The sequence below is a fragment of the Miscanthus floridulus genome, chromosome 19, assembly GCF_019320115.1.
Source record: "Miscanthus floridulus cultivar M001 chromosome 19, ASM1932011v1, whole genome shotgun sequence".
Lineage (NCBI taxonomy): Eukaryota > Viridiplantae > Streptophyta > Magnoliopsida > Poales > Poaceae > Miscanthus > Miscanthus floridulus.
This window is the reverse complement of record NC_089598.1, coordinates 15,476,904-15,494,551: the sequence shown is the minus strand read 5'-3', so window position 1 is coordinate 15,494,551 and position 17,648 is coordinate 15,476,904.

Genomic DNA, 17,648 nt, shown 5'->3' with positions numbered 1-17,648 from the left:
GGATGAGAAAAGGTTTTGCAAGCTAAGGAATGAGTTTAACTTATTGGATTTCTCAAATATGTGTTGATGCACCCCCCACTCATATGACATGCCTCTCCTTCGAGCAATCCAAGGTAAAAGTTGATTGGCATGGCATACATCCCTGCTAAGGACATGTTTAGTGCATCTAGTCATATTTTCAATCTTATTAGGACCTTTCAAGTGGTTCTATTTTATTAGGCTCATTCATGAAAATCAAATGAATTTGATGTTTATATGGTATCACTATTGCTTCTATGCTTGACATGATCTAGTGATAGCATATGACATGTTTATGGGCTTGTAAACCTAGTGTTTAATCTAGAAAATGAACTATAAGTGTTTAACTCAACATGGTACAAGATAACCCTTATTTGGAGGTGTGAAGAAGCTTGTCCTTGGATCAAACCAAGTTAAATATCTTTGGCAAATGATCTAGATTAGACCAAATATGGGAAAATGATTCTCACCCCATTGATTGACATTGATAATCTCAACCCTACAAGTAATACTATCTATAGTTAGAACCTTTGTGGTCATTGATGACAAAGGGGGAGAGAAACAAAGATAGTAGTAAAAATAGTGAAAAAGGGGGAGAAATATCATAAAGGGAGAGAAACATAAAGATATCTTGATATATGAGAGAAATGAACAAAGGAAAGGGATCAACTAAAATTTTTGAGCACACAAGTAGGGGGAGCAAGCTCATGAACTTGTTTGGTGCATTCGAATGTGCATTTCATATGTTTGCTTGCATGGCACAAGTTTTAAAATTCAATATCCATGCTTGTGAGGTGTATGCTAGTTGTCGGTTTGAATGATGAAATGAAAACTAGCATGCATAGGATATCTAGTGATTTCACTTCCAAATGTTTTCCAAGTGGTATTAAACTAACCATGGTGCTAAGGATGGTATAATGGTACACTCTGATTGGTATCACGCTTCAAAGGTCCATCTTTTATACCTTAGCATCATGTGGTAGACATTGTCTCCTATATTTCCTATCTAAGCATGTGTGCAAGTTACAATCCAAACTCTTAGCACATATGTAGGGAGAGCAATTGCTACCATTTGGGGTTCATAAAACTTATCCATATCCTTTTACATATGGTAAATATGCTTGGGCAAGCAACATGGATTCAATTGAATTTCAATTCATATCTTTATATAAGGGTTGTCATCAATTACCAAAAAGGGAGAGATTGAAAGCTCTAGTTTGGTTTTGGTGAATTGATGAAACCCTAAGTGCTAACCTAGTTTATCAAGTGATCATGAGATAGGTAGCACACTCCAAGTGGTGAAGCAAATGAAGATTATAGCATGATGATGATGATGGCATGGTGATGATCAAGTGCTTTGACTTGGAAAGAAGAAAGAGAAAAACAAAAAGCTCAAGGCAAAGGTATATTTTGTAGGAGCTATTTTGTTTTGGTGATCAAGACACTTAGAGAGTGTGATCACATTTAGGTTTGATAGCCATACTATTAAGAGGGGTGAAACTCGTATCAGAATGCGGTTATCAAAGTGCCACTAGATGCTCTAACTCATTGCATATGCATTTAGGATCTAGTGGAGTGCTAACACCCTTGAAAATATTTGTGAAAATACGCTAACACATGTGCACAAGGTGATATACTTGGTGGTTGGCATATTTGATCAAGGGTGGTGAAGTTTGGGTGCAAGGGTAAGAAACTCCACCGGCGGAGTGTCCACCCGTAGAGTGTGGATAGTCCGACGGTGCCACCGGCACCCTAAACATAAAAGACAGAGGTCACTATGAGTGACCGGATGCTGGACTTGGTTGGACCAGAGCATCTAGTCAGTGGTAGTAGAGGACATGCGTTTTGGTCAAGTGACCGAACGCTGGATCAAAATGCACCGGACGCTGACTGCCTACGTCTGGTCGCACTGACTTGGCAGTACAGTAGCTAGGGTTTACCACCGGACACTGGGCTATGTCCGGTCGAGGTGGACCGGACGCGTCCGGTCTAGGAAAACTGGTTTTGAACCCTTACTGTACTCGACCGGACGCTGGGGCTTCAACGTCCGGTTAGTTTTGCCGGAGCGTCCGGTTAGCTTCATAGCCGTTGAAATCTGACGAACAGCGTTTGAAGCTAGTAACACGTGGCATCCATTAGTGGACCGAACGCTGTGTCCAGGGTCCGGTCAGTTGGACCGGAGCATCCGGTCAGAGCGCAGTGTGCCTAGTGAAGGGATACAACGGCTCTATTTTATGGGGGCTTCTATTTAAGCCCCATGGCCAGCTATGGCTCACATCTTTGGCCATTTTCATTGACATAGCAACCTTGTGAGCCTAGCCAAAGTCCTCCCACTCATCTCCATTATTGATTCATCATCATAGTGTGATTAGGAGTGATCTAAGTGCATTGCTTGAGTGATTGCATCTAGAGGCACTTGGTGTTCGTGTTTTGCTGTGGATTTCGCTTGTTACTCTTGGTGGTTGCCGCCACCTAGACGGCTTAGAGCAGCGAGGATCGTTGAGCGAAGGGTGGTGATTGTCTCCGGCTCCAATCGTGGTGATTGTGAGGGGTTCTTGACCTTTCCCCGACGGAGCGCCAAAAGGTACTCTAGTGGATTGCCCATGGCTTGTGTGATCCTCATCTTGTGTTGGTTGTACGGCACCCTATTGAGGGTTTGGCATATGATGCCAATTAGCGCGTGAACCTCCAAGTGAGTGAATCGTCACAATGAGGACTAGCTTGCCGGCAAGCAAGTGAACCTCGGTAAAAATCATTGTGTTCATCATTGATTCTGAGGTGATTGGTCTTCATTGTTATTCGTCTTTGTGATTAACTGGTTCTTCATCTATACGGCGGTATAACCCTCTTGATCACTCTCTTTACTTTATCACAAACTAGTTGACAAGCTCTTTAGTGTAGCTAGTCGTGAGAGCTTGCATGCTTGGTTGGTGTGGCTCTTTAGTTAGCCTTTGAGAGCACACTAACATAGGGTAGTGTCATTGTTCTTGTGTGAATTGACACTATCTAAACTAGAATTATGGTAGGTGGCTTGCATTTTGAGTAGGCTAGTGCAACACTTGCTTCGCCTCATAATTGTCTAACCATTTTTGTTAAGTGTTGTTGTAGAAATTTTATTAGGCTATTCACCCCCCTCTAGCCATTAGGACCTTTCACCCGCCGTCTTCACTATCAAGCTTCCGGTCGAAATGCCACAGGCCTTGTTCTCTCCGGTACATGGTGGCGGCCACACCATAAACGTGGTTGGTGTGATCTCGCAAGACTTCAAGCCCCTTTGATGTGCAACACTTATGCTCGCAAGCACGGGGTGGCAAGAGGTATGCAAACCTCACTAAACACTAGGCATAAACCTAGAGCAAGCGCATAAATGGTGGTCTAATCAACCTAAGCACTTCGCAAAGCACTTATGCTAATCACCTAATAAAACACTAAGCACTATGCATGTGGAGATCACTAAAATGGTATATCAATGCCCTTGGTATGTTTCCTCAGCTCCACACTCACCAAATGGCTGGTTGGGGGTCTATTTATAAGCCCCACAGAGAAAGTAGCCATTGGGGATGAAATCCTGCTTTTCTGCTACTGACCGGACTCTAACCAGTGTCCTATCAGTACTGACTGGATGCGTCCGGACATGAAAACGGCTCTCTGGAACCTTACTGATGTTGACCGGACTCTAGCACTCAGCATCCTGTGCAGCATCCGGTGCAGCGTCCTGTGCATCGGAGCGTCCGGTGCAGCGTCCTATGCAGTGTCTGGTCGCTGCTGTTGACTCTGCTGTTGCTTGATCGGAGCGTCCTGTGCAGCGTCCGGTGCAGCGTCCTGTGCATCGGAGCATCCTGTGCAGTGTCCTATGCCCTCTATGAGCTCATTTCTTCACGATCTTTCATCCGGCTTGGTTTCTATCTTCGTGCTTGGACTTTGCTTGATATCTTGTGTCTTTTCTTGTACTCCTAAGGTCTTGTTTATGGTGTTGATCATCGGATCATCACGTCGCCTTTGTCCAAGTCATGTCTTGCACCCTATTAAACTACAAAACATAACACTTGCAAATTCATTAGTCAAATTTGGTTGTGTTAGTCATCAAACACCAAAATCCAAAGTAAATGGGCCTAGGGTCCATTTTCCTTACAACCCCGTTCATCTTCGTGCCCCTTATTAGCTTGAGGAGCTCCTTCACCTGCTCCATATCAGCACTGGTTGGTTTCTTCGACCAGCTCCTCTAGTTCTTCAGAATCTGGTCAACATCGCATCGGATGGTAGGATGACTTTGCTTCATGTAGAACCACCTGGCATTCCACCCCTTTAGTGAGGTATTCAATAGCACAATAATGTATTCACCCACCATCCCATTACAGAGTTGTAGATACACACCGTCGACCACTTTGGAACTACCCCCTCCTTTCTTCTTGAGCTAGAAAAGGTGTCGGAAGATATTGAAATGGGGAAGAATGCCAAGATAGGCCTCGGAAGTGGATAAACACATAAATGTGCAAAATAGTGTTCAGATGGAGATTACACAAGCTCACTCCCCAAAACTCCAATAGATCCTGCAAGAAAGGATGTACTAGAAGTCCTAATCCACGCCAGAAATAATCTTCAAACACAACAAGCTCGTTGGTGTGTGGCATCGGATAGGGCTCACCATCGGCCGGACACCATCCGGTGGTGATACGGTCAGGAAGAACGCCTGCCTCCACCATATTATTGAGCTCTATCTCCCCCATGAGTGAAGGCACCCATTCATTGTCATGGCTCACCCCGACGGCCACCTTCTTTAGGTTACCACCTCCCCTCTTCGGCGCCATCCCTCAGATCTGGACCAGAGCAGGCCTTTTTTCGCAAGCTTTTTAGCCCTAGCGGCGGAGCACATGTGAATGTGAATGGGGAAGCGGCAAAGTGGCAAAGGTGGGAGCATGGAGTGCGGTGACATAGTTATAAAGAAACCATATCCACTTTTCACATTCAAGGGTTTTTGGGAAACCGCACCATACTGATTTGTGCCCTTCTGAATTCCCTAAAGCGGTGTGGTGGGCTGTTATCTAGGCTTTCTCGCAACTATGGCCCATATCGCCTATTCTTTGATGCAACTTCGTACTACACACCAAATATTCACTGACTTCTCCATAATACCATCAAGGCTTAGTAATTTCTATTGTACAGCCATTACTCTGGTTTTTTCTACACGGTTTGAGTAATCGATACTTCCTGATTTATTCAAGATTTCCACTTGTGGCTCGAGGAGTACATCATCATTATGACTCGATTTCTCACCACACTAGGGGATTCTTCTAGTTACTATTATTTCTGACCCTAGCACCACGTGACCATGTCACCTACTGTTAGGCTCGGGGACTAAGTGGGCACACTTCACCTTGCGGTGAATGTGCACTTTTCATTTTAGGGCTTAGCCCATGGACTGGTTGCCTACTCGGCTGGTTCTCTTCCTTTCTTCTACTTTCTGGACCCTAGCACCATGTGACCACGTCACCTACTACTAGGCTCGAGGACTAAGTGGGCACACTTTACCTTGCGGTGAGTGTGTTTTCTTTAATCTACAAGACTCTGTGCCTCCCGAAGTTGAAGAAGATTATCTCCCTTTCTCGTGGTCGGACTCTAAGTGGGCACACTTGGTTCACAATGAGGAAATTTTCAATTTTGAACTTGAGTTCCTTACATCCTTCTGGCAAGCCTTACTTGGGATACTCTGCTCAGCGACTCATTAGAGTGGTCGGATTATGAGTCTGACTGCTCGGCTTTGTTTACACCTACTCGGACAAACTCAAGTCGGCGTTGTACATCAGATACAAGGAGCTCAAGGACTAGCTGTGGGGGGTACGACCTTAGATACACATGGCAGACTACATGGGCTGTGCTGCTAGGGGTGGTCTAGCCTACAAGACAAAGACCTACGATGCACAACACTACTTGCGCGTGTACCGCAAGGCATTAAGGGTGATATCCTAAAGATGCTATGAGATCTGTTAGGATACGTTTGATCCTATGATTCTTGTAATCTGTTATTACTTTTTGGTTATCTTTTAGATCTAACTGACTTGTAACCCTGCCCCTCAGACTATACAAGGCGGGTAGGGACCTCTCAAAATACACACAATATCATACAATAACCAATACAAACCAACAGACCATAGGAGTAGGGTATTATGTCGTGCTGGCGGCCTGAACCTATGTAACTCTTGTGTCTCTGTTGCCTTCTTATTCTTGATTACGCGCACCTCTTCTGATTAATCTACCTTTGTGGGATGCCCCTCGGAGGACTGCCGAGCATCTTTTGTCGATAGGAGGTGAATACTATGGCATTTCTGGAGTTGCTCCTAGAAACAAGACACAAAGACTGACCCTCTATCAGAAATAATGGTAAGAGGAACTCCATGTAGGATTACAATCTGATCAAAATATAGCTTGGCATACTTCTTGGTTGAATACCTTATATCCACCTAAAGAAAATGAGCAGACTTGGTGAGGCAATCCACAATGACCCAAATAGAATCATACCCCTTTGCTGTGTGGGGCAAACCTAGAACAAAATCTATGGAAATATCCTCCCATTTCCAAACAGGGATATGCAAGGGCTGTAGAAAACCGGGTATACACAGATGATCTGCCTTAACCCTTCCACAAACGTCACATTCTGAGATGTATTTAGTAATGTCCTGCTTCATATTTGGCCACCAATACAAGTGACGCAAATCATGATACATCTTGTTACTTCCTAGATGAATGGATAATTTGGAGTTGTGAGCTTCATCCAAAATTCTTCTCCTAAGCTCATCACTTGAGGGAACCACCAATCGGTTCTTGAACTTCACCACACCTTGATCATCAATACTGAAATGAGGACCACGCCCTTCAGCAATTAACTTCTTGATATGAGGGATTTCTAAAGCATCTTGCCTTTGCTCTATAATAATTTGCTCAAGTAAATCTGAGGCTAGAGCAATATGGGCTAACACTTTAGAGTGGGTGAGGGGTAAAGATTCTTCTGACTTAAGGCATCAGCTACCACATTAGCTATTCTAGGGTAATAATGAACTTCTAAATTGTAATCTTTGATTAACTCGAGCCACCTCTATTGCCTCATATTCAACTCGGATTGAGTGAAAATATATTTGAGGCTCTTGTGATCTATAAAAATGTGTACTTTATTTCCCAATAGGTAATGTCTCTAAATTTTTAGAGCGTGCACTGATGTAGCTAGCTCTAAATCATGGGTGGGATAATACAAGTCATGCTTTTTCAGCTGATGTGAAGCATAAGCTATTACATGTCCATCTTGCATAAGCATGCAACCCAATCCAGTCCTAGAGGCATCACAATACACATCAAATGGCCTATCAACATCTGGTTGGGCAAGAACAGGAGCAGAGGTAAGAAACTTCTTTAGGGCATGCAAAGGTTTTTCACAAGTCAGACTTCATACAAACTTGACATCATTCTGGAGCAACTTGGTCATTGGTTGAGCTACTTTGGAAAACTCAGGGATAAAATGCCGATAATAACCTACAAGACCAAGGAACTGACGAATCTGATACACTAACTTTGGAGATCTCCAATTTAACACATCCTGCAGCTTGCTAGGATCCACAAAGATGCCTTCAGGTGTCAGGACATATCCCAAAAACTGTACTTGATCTAGCCAAAACTCACACTTGCTGAATTTGGCATACAACTTGTGTTCCCGCAATCGGGTCAGGACAATGCGAAGATGCGCATGTTCTTCATTGTTCTTGGAATATCAAAATATCATCAATGAACACCACTACAAACTTGTCCAATTCTAGCATGAAGACTGAGTTCATGAGGCACATGAAGAATGCAGGAGTATTGGTGAGACCAAAAGACATGACTAGGTATTCATAGAGTCCATACCTAGTAGAGAAAGCTGTCTTTGGTATATATTGCAGACGGATCTTAATTTGGTGATACCCAGAACGAAGATCAATCTTTGAAAACATCTTGGCACCAGCCAACTGATCAAACAAAGTATCAATACAAGGTAAAGGATACTTGTTCTTAATGGTTACCGCGTTGAGAGGGTGATAATCCACACATATCCGAAGAGTGCCATCTTTCTTCTTCACAAAAACAGCTAGACAACCTCATGGTGAAGAATTAGGAGGGATGAATCCCTTCTCCAACAATTCTTCTAACTATTTCTTCATCTCAGCCAATTCTTTTGGAGCTATGTGGTAAGGACACCACAAAATAGGAGCAGTACCAGGTTCTAACTCAGTGGAAAACTCCGCATCCCTATTTGGTAGTAACCCAAGTAGATCTTTAGGTAAGACATCTGGAAACTCACAAACCACAGGAATAGAGACAAGATCAGAAGAAGCTTCAGCATGAGCAACAACTGGTAGGGTGGGGACTGAAGGCATAAGGAGAGACATTCTATCCTCAGCAGAAGGGAGCTTCAACTCAACAATTCTTTGTCTAAGGTTTAGGAGTACCCTATAATTTTTCAACCACTTTATTCCCAGAATTACATCTATGTCTTGCCCAGGCAGCACCATGAACTGGAGATGATAAGAGTGAGTGGCTAGCACTAGTCTCACTATGTTCGTCCGAGTTTTAACGCACAATTATGCACCCGGGGTTCTGATTCTATATGCAATAGGAATAGCCATAGTAGATATATTGTGCCTTTGTGCAAACCCCATACTCATGAATGAATATGATGCACTAGAATCAAATAACACATATGCTGGGTGAGAATCAATGGTAAACATACCAACTATCATAGGCTCTCCCTACGGGATCTTCTCAGCCTTAGTGAAGTTAACCTGTCTCGAGCGGCTCATGGGCACCTTCTTTCTGATGATAGTCCTCGACCAAACAAGAGTTGGCCGAAGGCTGAGAAGATTGAGTAAGCTGGTTCTAGGGGCACTCACGAGCATAGTGGCCTTCCTTGCCACACTTGAAACAAACACCTGACTTGTTCCCCTATCCCTAATGAGGTGTAACCTACTATCCCTAAGGTTGCTGCACTTGCTGAGTAGGTGCACGGTATTGAGTGAGAGGTGCCTGGTGAGTCTGCTGAGTCTGGTGGGATGACTATCCACCTAGAGAGTGATAGGCCACCCTCCTCACAACCTGTATCCTCTATGACTATGGGTTACTAGAAGACCCAATGACCACCCTCTTGCACTTCAACTTAGCCTAAGAGTCATTCTAGAGTCCCTCCATAGCAATGGCAATATTTATCAAAGCACCAAAGGTCTAATAGCCCCCCTATATACAGCTTTTCTTGCAAGTTGCAAGAGAGACCACGATTGAAATGATCCATCTTCTTCTCATCAGTATCCACATGAATCCTAGCATATTGTGCAAGATGGTTGAACTTGTTCACATATTCCATCCCAGTCATGTTTCCTTGCTTCAGCTCTAGAAACATGGACACCTTCCTGTTTAGCAAACCAGTAGGAATATAGTACTAACGGAAAGTAGTGGTAAACTCCTGCCAAGTCACATGGTGGTCCACAGGCTACATGTCATTGAAAGTGTCCCACTTGATAAGGACATGAGCTCCATACATACTACCATGCTTGGAGATAGAGGCCGAGGAGATCAGCGAGGTTGTCCTAACCGAGAAGGAGGCCCAAAGCTCATCTGGTTTGAGTCACCGAGGTGTAGGACCAAATCAAGTTTGAGCCCATCTCGGGTTCTAGGACCAGTCTATCATAAAACTAGTCACACGAGTGTGTATAGGCTCTGTTTTTTATGATCCACATATGGATGGAAAGATAATTAGATAAGGAAGCCAATGCAAGTGGTCTCACATCAAAAGCCCTTTGGAATCAATAGGAATCATCAAAACAAATCAGCGTCCAGAATCTACCAGGGTGCTATGACACCGTCTTTTGGTCCATTGGACCGTGTATCGTGTTTGGGCCCATTAGGGGGCGCGTCCAGGGGGTGACATCCGGGGCTCTATAATTAGCAGCCATCACTCTCCTTAGGCTTTGGGTTTTATTTAGTTCTTGATTTCCTCATGAAACAGACTTCATTTTGCTGCAACTGTGCCACCAAGGCTGCTTGCTGTGAACCAGGGCCCCAGTTCTTGATCTTGTTCACCTATGGCGATTAGTCCTTTCGAATAAAGACTTGAACTCCTTGTTTTCATAAGCCTCATATTTATTTGCAATTTCATATTGTGTTCATCTTGTTCTTGCTTGTGTTCTCAATTCACTTGCAGAAAAGCCTTCTCGGCGAGATCAATCGCGTTCGCGTGGTTGATAACCAATAGAGTAGTGGTGTAACGGCTGCGGGGGTCCAAATCAGTCTTGGTTCGAAGCCTAGATCATAAATGTCGAGTCTCCACCAATCGACGCTATCATACCTTTTGGAAGATCAGGCCTTGTCTACATCAAGTGGTATCAGAGACCTTTTTGCCCGTTAGGTATACTTTTATTTTCCCTTTAAGATTGTTACTATTTTTGTTTTACCTATACTCCACAAAAAGCCAAAAACAAATATACATAGCCTCATATTCTCTGTCCTATAGCCTTGTTGTGCCATTCAATTTTGTTTCTATTTTGTGTTGTTAAGTTTGTGTCCTAGGACAATTTCTGGTTGCTGGTTTTAGATCGTTTTTGAGTTAAGTTTATGTCTTTCCCTTTATTTTTCATCATAATCCATGAACACCTTCAAGTCTCGCTGTGTTTCCTTTGTATCCATCAAACCCTAGTCCACATCATCTAATTTGTTACACTTGTCTTCACTATTTGCATCTGTCCATATCTGCCGCAACAACTTTTGCATGCATTGTTCCCGTTTTGTCCTCAAATTTGGAGTCAGTTCTTAAAACTGGTCTAGTTTTTACATACGAACTCGGATTTCAACGTTCCATATATCAAAATCAATCAAAAATTTTTTTGGATCCGCTCGTCCCCATCCTCTTAAGATCAGAAATTTTTATTTTGGCCAAAAACTGGTCACAAGATCCTCTTTTCGTGGTCATAAGCTTTTTGTCAATCTTGAGCACGTATTCTGAATTTTCCACAGGTCATGCCTTTCACTTATTTAAGCTCATATTTTCTATGGTTACTTCTTTTGTACTCCTATGTAAAGAAAAATATCAAAAAAATAAAAAGAAAAAGTCAAAGAATCCAAAAAAATAACAACAGCCCAAAAATAGAGAAAAAAGAGAGAGACAAAAGTGGAACAATATCTAGAGGAGCACATAGAGAGCACCATTTGAGTTATGCTTGCGTGTGCTGATTTTTGCCTTGTTCCTAATCATATTCATGCTATTCACATCACTTGATACATCTAGTACTTGGACATGAATAGGCCAGCAACTAAGACAAGTACTCGGGATACTTATTCAGCTTTGCTATTCAGTTGCGAATATTGCTATTCCTTGCTACTATATTGTGCATGTCCAAGCTCCACTTTCTTCTAATCAAGTATAGGTTCACCTTGCAACTGTTACACTCAAGCTACAACGGTATCACAGTCACCGACCAATTGCACCGCCTGTTGCTTTGGTAAGAATACTTGTAAGATTGTGGTAAGACGCTTGAGAGTTGAGTGTCTTGTTTTTCCTTGTCCACAACCTAAATAGTTGATAGGGATAATACTTTTGTGTTGTCTTTTGCTGTCTTTTAACAATGACAGGTTGTTCGTATCCACCGACTTATGATGGTATAGGTGCTGATGAGTACATGAAGTGAGAAATTGCCATAGATAACATATTTGCTACTCTCTTTCTATGTCTAAGGAGGAAGGTAAAAAAATACAGCTAGTGTTTTGTGACATTTTGCTTTATCTTGGTGGGAGTCTTTAGATCCTTATGATAAACCTCAAACTTGGAATGATATGAAACTCCTTATACGAGAAACCTTTGTTAATCCACCTTTTGTTTTGACTTCATATGCTGAGGTGCACCATTTAGAGGAAGAGTCTATTGTTATTCCTCTTGCTATGACTAACCTTATGTAGGATAATGTACATAAGCGAGCAGATGACATGGAAGAAAATGAGGAGCTCACAACCTCATATGCAAATTCAGAATCATCACTTCACAATGCACATATTACTCCTACTGAGAACACAGTTAATGCCCATGGTGCTACACTCACGGAAGGTGATAATTGTTTTAATGTACTAAATTTTTCCACAGACCATGCTATCATAGAGCAATTGTTAGTGGAACCCTCTTGATTTATCTTTGTCCAATGATAATTTGCTTGATGTTCCTTGTGATAAAGATAAATTGGTTGATGATGCTTTAGTTTTACATGTTTTGAAACTAATCACTTGTGCTGAAAATAAACATGTTATTCATATTGCTACTAAAACTGATGAGCTCAAACTATTGTCTTCTTTACATACTTTAGGTTACATTGAATTTGATGTTTTTGTGTAACCTAGATTGTTTGGAGTAGAGCCTTTTTAAATATGCTGATTTGCCTTAGTTTTCTAAACACACATATCATGTTATTGGCAAATATAATAACAAAGGACAATATATGGTACATCGAGTATACGTTCATAGTAATATGAATTCTCCTTTTGTTGTATAAGACTATGATCATTTAGAGGGTAGCCATAATAATACAAACATTTTCTCATGTTCCTCAAAGAAACAAGTTCACTTCCAAGAAGGGGACCATTGTTGGTTGCTACCTATGTTTGCTAGACCATCTATTCCTGCAGTGTCTTTGGTTAGTTCTAATCTTTTACAGGATAGTATTGACATACATCGTGTGTATTCGGATCATGGAGTCTACATGCTTACTGATTTTTATGCAAGATGACATGCTAGAAACTTAGAAACATGGTCATGTTCCTTCTCACAATTATTTCAGTTCCCTTTGTCTTCGTAACCCCGTTCTCCTTTGTGTTATGCAGAATCAGTTTCAAGCACAATCGACGCTGAGGACGGCTTTTCATCAAGAAAGGGAGGATGATAAGGACATGAGCTCCATACATATGATCATGCTTGGAGATAGAGGTCGAGGAGATCAGTGAGGTTGTCCTAACCGAGAAGGAGGCCCGAAGCTCATCCGGTTCGAGTCACCGAGGTGGAGGCCCAAATCAAGTTCGAGCTCATCTTGGGTTCTAGGACTAGTCTATCATAAAACTGGTCACACGAGTGTGTACGGGCTCCATTTTTGACGATCCACATATGGATGAAAAGCTAATTAGATAAGAAAGCCAATGCAAGTGGTCTCACATCAAAAGCCCTTCAGAATCAATGGGAATCATTGAAACAAGTTAGCATCCAGAATCTGCTAGGGTACTACAACATCGTTTTTTGGTTCGTTGGACCGTGTATCGTGTTTGGGTCCATTAGAGGGCACGTCCAGGGGGGTGACATCTGGGGCTCTATAATTAGCAGCCATCACTCTCCTTAGGGTTTGGGTTTTGTTTACTTCTTGATTTCCTTGTGAAACAGACATCGTTTTACTGCAACTGTGCCGCCAAGGCTGCTTGCTGTGAACCAGGGCCCCAGTTCTTGATCTTATTCGCCTATGACGATTAGTCCTTTCGAATAAAGACTTGAACTCCTTATTTTCATAAGCCTTATATTTATTTGCAATTTCATATTGCATTCATCCCATTCTTGCTTGTGTTTTCGATTCGCTTGTAGGAAAGCCTTCTCTATGAGGTCAATCACGTTCGCATGGTTGATAAGCAACAGAGCAGCGGTGTAACGGTTGCGGGGGTCTGAATTAGTCTTGGTTCGAAGCCTAGATCATGAATGTCGAGTCTCCACCCATTGACTCTATCATACCTTTCAGAAGATCAGGCCTTGTCTACATCACCATCAGGCACTAACAGATCCCAGAAGTTGTTGTGCAGCAAAGCGCACCTTCTACTCATCCGTCACATTGAGCAGCTGAAACTTCTACTACAGAATACGAAGCCAATGCTTCACATCCAAAGGCTCCGTAGTCGTCGTGAACGTGGGTGGGTGTGTCCCTAAGAAGTCATAATAGGAATAGGGCCTCTTAGGACCGCGGGCACCATCCCTATTCCCGCCATTGCCACCAGGGCCTCCACGGGCGAAGCCACCAATAGCCTGTGCCAGCATCTCTAAGGCATGTGCTAACTCATGAGGAGTAGCCAACATCTCAGCCATCATCTTGGCATGGGTCATCGAAAGCGGTGGTGGTGGCGGAGGAGGACCAAGGAGTGGGGCCTCATGGCTCTCCCCATTGACATTGCCATGATCATCGCCATGACCATTTTTGCCCTGGCCTTCACCAAGACCATGGCCTGTCCTAGCACTGGTGCTCCCATGACCAGACCTCAGGTACATCTATAAACAGATAGAAACCCACCGTTAAGGACCAAGCCACCATACTTAGAAACAATTGGCTAGAGAGATGATAAGGCCCAATAAATGGTTACAAGCAAGAACTTTTCCTTAAGAGTTAAACCATTTCTCTTTATTTATTATTCTATCAATTTACTACCCAAAATTATACATATGGGGAAGTTTAGTTTAAGCAAGATTCTCTTTTCATGATGCATGGATCGACCTATTCGTTCACTCAAGCTAAAATATAGCGGCATTCGCATATAATTTTTGGCACAGCGCACACTCACTTCCCATATGCTAAACGATTCTTACACAGCATAAGTTAGTGTACCAGCAGAAGATTGATTAGATAAAACCAGTGCCGCTATCCTAGATAGACCATATTGTTAGGGCTTATACTTACTTACGTAATTTATCGCATCTTACTTTTCGCAAAGCTTTTGTTGGTCAAATTTTAGGTTTTAAAAAGAGTTTTTAAACACATAGACTCATTATTGGCTCTAATACCACCTATGGTAGAACCGCCCAAAATAACACATTTTTGAAGGCGCTCGTCTTCCACTAGACACTAAGCACCTTGAAAGTTAGCTACATTGGATAGTTCCATCGAGCACACCCCAAGGAAGAACTCAAATCAATCCATGTTTTACCTCTAGAATCCAATAATGAGTATGAGCTTACAATACTTAGTCCATTCATACAACAAGAATTCTTAGAAATTATTTATTACAATTACAATATGGGGGTTCAGAGTGCGATAATTAAATAACGGAATAAAAAATGAGCATCTAGCAGAAATGATACAAGGATCCATCTATGCCTACCAAAAGAATCCTTCACACAAAAGCTACTCCTCAAGCTACACCTACAATAGGGTAAAATAAATCTTGAGTACACAATGTACTCGTAAGACTTACCTGACTAGTGGGAATAGTTTTCTGACTCTCAAAGATATGATAGGCAATATGGGTTTGTTGTTTTCTTTTTATTTATGAAAAGCATTACTAGAAGTACGTCCTTAAGATCAAGTTTAATTAGCAGTCATGATTACTTCATTAGCTAACCATTCTAGGTAAGCACATGTTCTACTTTCAAGCAAGGGTTGAGCAATCAGAACCAATTTACCATCTTTCATATTCTAGTTCTTACTATGGTGCTAGACCGTAGCCAAGTCGTACCATCTCACGAAAACGATGATTCGCGAACCAATATATCCCAGCTGGGTACCCCAAAACATACGGCCCATTTATACCCCAGGCACAAACAAGACCAACCCATTCCACTTCTTTCACGGGATCCAGGCCCTCGTATAAACTTGGACTCCAAGCTCCCACACTTGAGATCCGGTCTCAATATAGTGCTTAGACCTCTACCTTTCCCCGCCTCCAATCAGTCAGTCCAAAAAGAGTCAGAATCCATGATAAGAGAGCAACGAGCCTTTCCGCTCCCATAAGCAAGTATGTACTCAGGATAATAAGTCTATGACCTGACTATCATCCATAGCAATGGACGGTCCTCAATCGACACAAATAGGAAAAACAATGAAACCAAGCTAAGCCTCGTGGCCGCGGGACACAACTTATTACATCCACCAATAACCATACCATATCCATGTTCGATCACTATTTTTCCTTCCATCATTTTATTATGAGAGTAATAGTAGTATTCACCTACTTGTGAGTAACGATAGGTTACCCACGCTACCAATAAATCTAAGCATAGCAGCTAGTCGATCCTGCACTAGTAAGACTCATAGGATAGGTATATATATGCATGTGGTTTCTATAAATTCCTGTAACATAAATGTACATCATATATATATATATGGTGATTATCAAAAATAAGGGTTATGCACGGGGCTTGCCTTGGGCAGGCGTGATGCCCGCTAAGTCAGTCAGCGGTGGCTCTAGGACCTTCTACATGAGAATCTCCTCCTTATACTCCTCGACGATCTCCTCGAACTCATGCTCGCTGGTGGCCAACTCGTTCTCTATATGCATGCGATGATAACGCAACAATTTAGTATTTAGGCAACAATAACTCTTAAAATAAGGATACACATGTTAAGCTACTAAGCTAGCTCTAATGACTAAGATACTAAGCTAACTATCATCTTCATCAAGTAAAGTATTGAGTTCAACTAACAATCACCTAGTTTCGCAAATCAATGGTATGCCTTTATTTCTATTGAAGATTTAATGTAGATTTAAACAATGAATATTTAACTACCCTAATATTTAGTCTAGTCTAAGGCTATAAAAATTATAGTGAGCACATAATAATAAAATGAAGCTACTATAAAAATTTTGGGATCAAAGCTATCACCAATTTACCATAAAAATTCCTACAATAATTAACCTAACAATATTAAACACTTTCAAATGATTTTATAGCTCTCTGCATCAACATAGATATGTATGAACCAACTATACTAACAAATAGACAATAATTTATGAAACTTAACAAAATTAGTTTCACGATTTTTAGACACCTATACGATTTTATATTAATTAAACAAAACTGGCTCATAATTAAAAATAAAAAGCTATTTCTAATTCTTTACGAAAAAGAGGAAGCGAACTAGCCCAGCGTGGACCAACACGGGCACGGCCCATGGCGGAGGAGCCCCCCGCGCGCTGGCATTTTTACAAAAGAGATCTCATACTTGCTCCAAACTACGTCACTGTCTTTTCACTATTTCTTTCTCCTTCTAACCTTTGCACTTACCCCCCTAGGGTTTTCTTAATTCTTTCGCGCACGCCCCTGAGGTAGGGCGAGCGGCGGTGTGACGAGCACTAGCACTGGCCAGCCACGCGCGGCCATCTAGGGTTCGCGCGGACCAACCTAAAGGGTCGACCGCCATCTACGACCTAAGCGCCTACACTAAGAGGCAGTGAGGGGCAACAGGACTCACTGGAGCGGGTGGCAGCGGTGCGCGGCCTTCTGCGGTGGCAGTGCAGTCGTTCCGGTGCACTAGGGCAGCTATAGGCCTAACCAACTAGTGAGTGAGCATCAGGAGCTTATCGTGGACCTGGTCGAGGTGATGGTTCGGCTAGAAACTACCTGAGCCGGGCTAGCCACGTACGCACGGTGAGCTCGACGACGAGTCGCGGCGACACGGCCACGTTAGCGGCATTGGGACAGCGGTAGAGGTACAGCTGATGAGCGTAGGATGAAGAGGGAGTCAAGGTGAGGCTAGTGGTGTAGCTAGTTAAGCATGAACGGTTACTGGGAAGGGTTGCCACCACGCCGGCCGAATGTGGCCTTAACGGCTCGGCGCTGGGGAAACTCCAAAATTGGAGCTTGGTGGGGCACGATTTAAGGTGGGGTGGGGTCG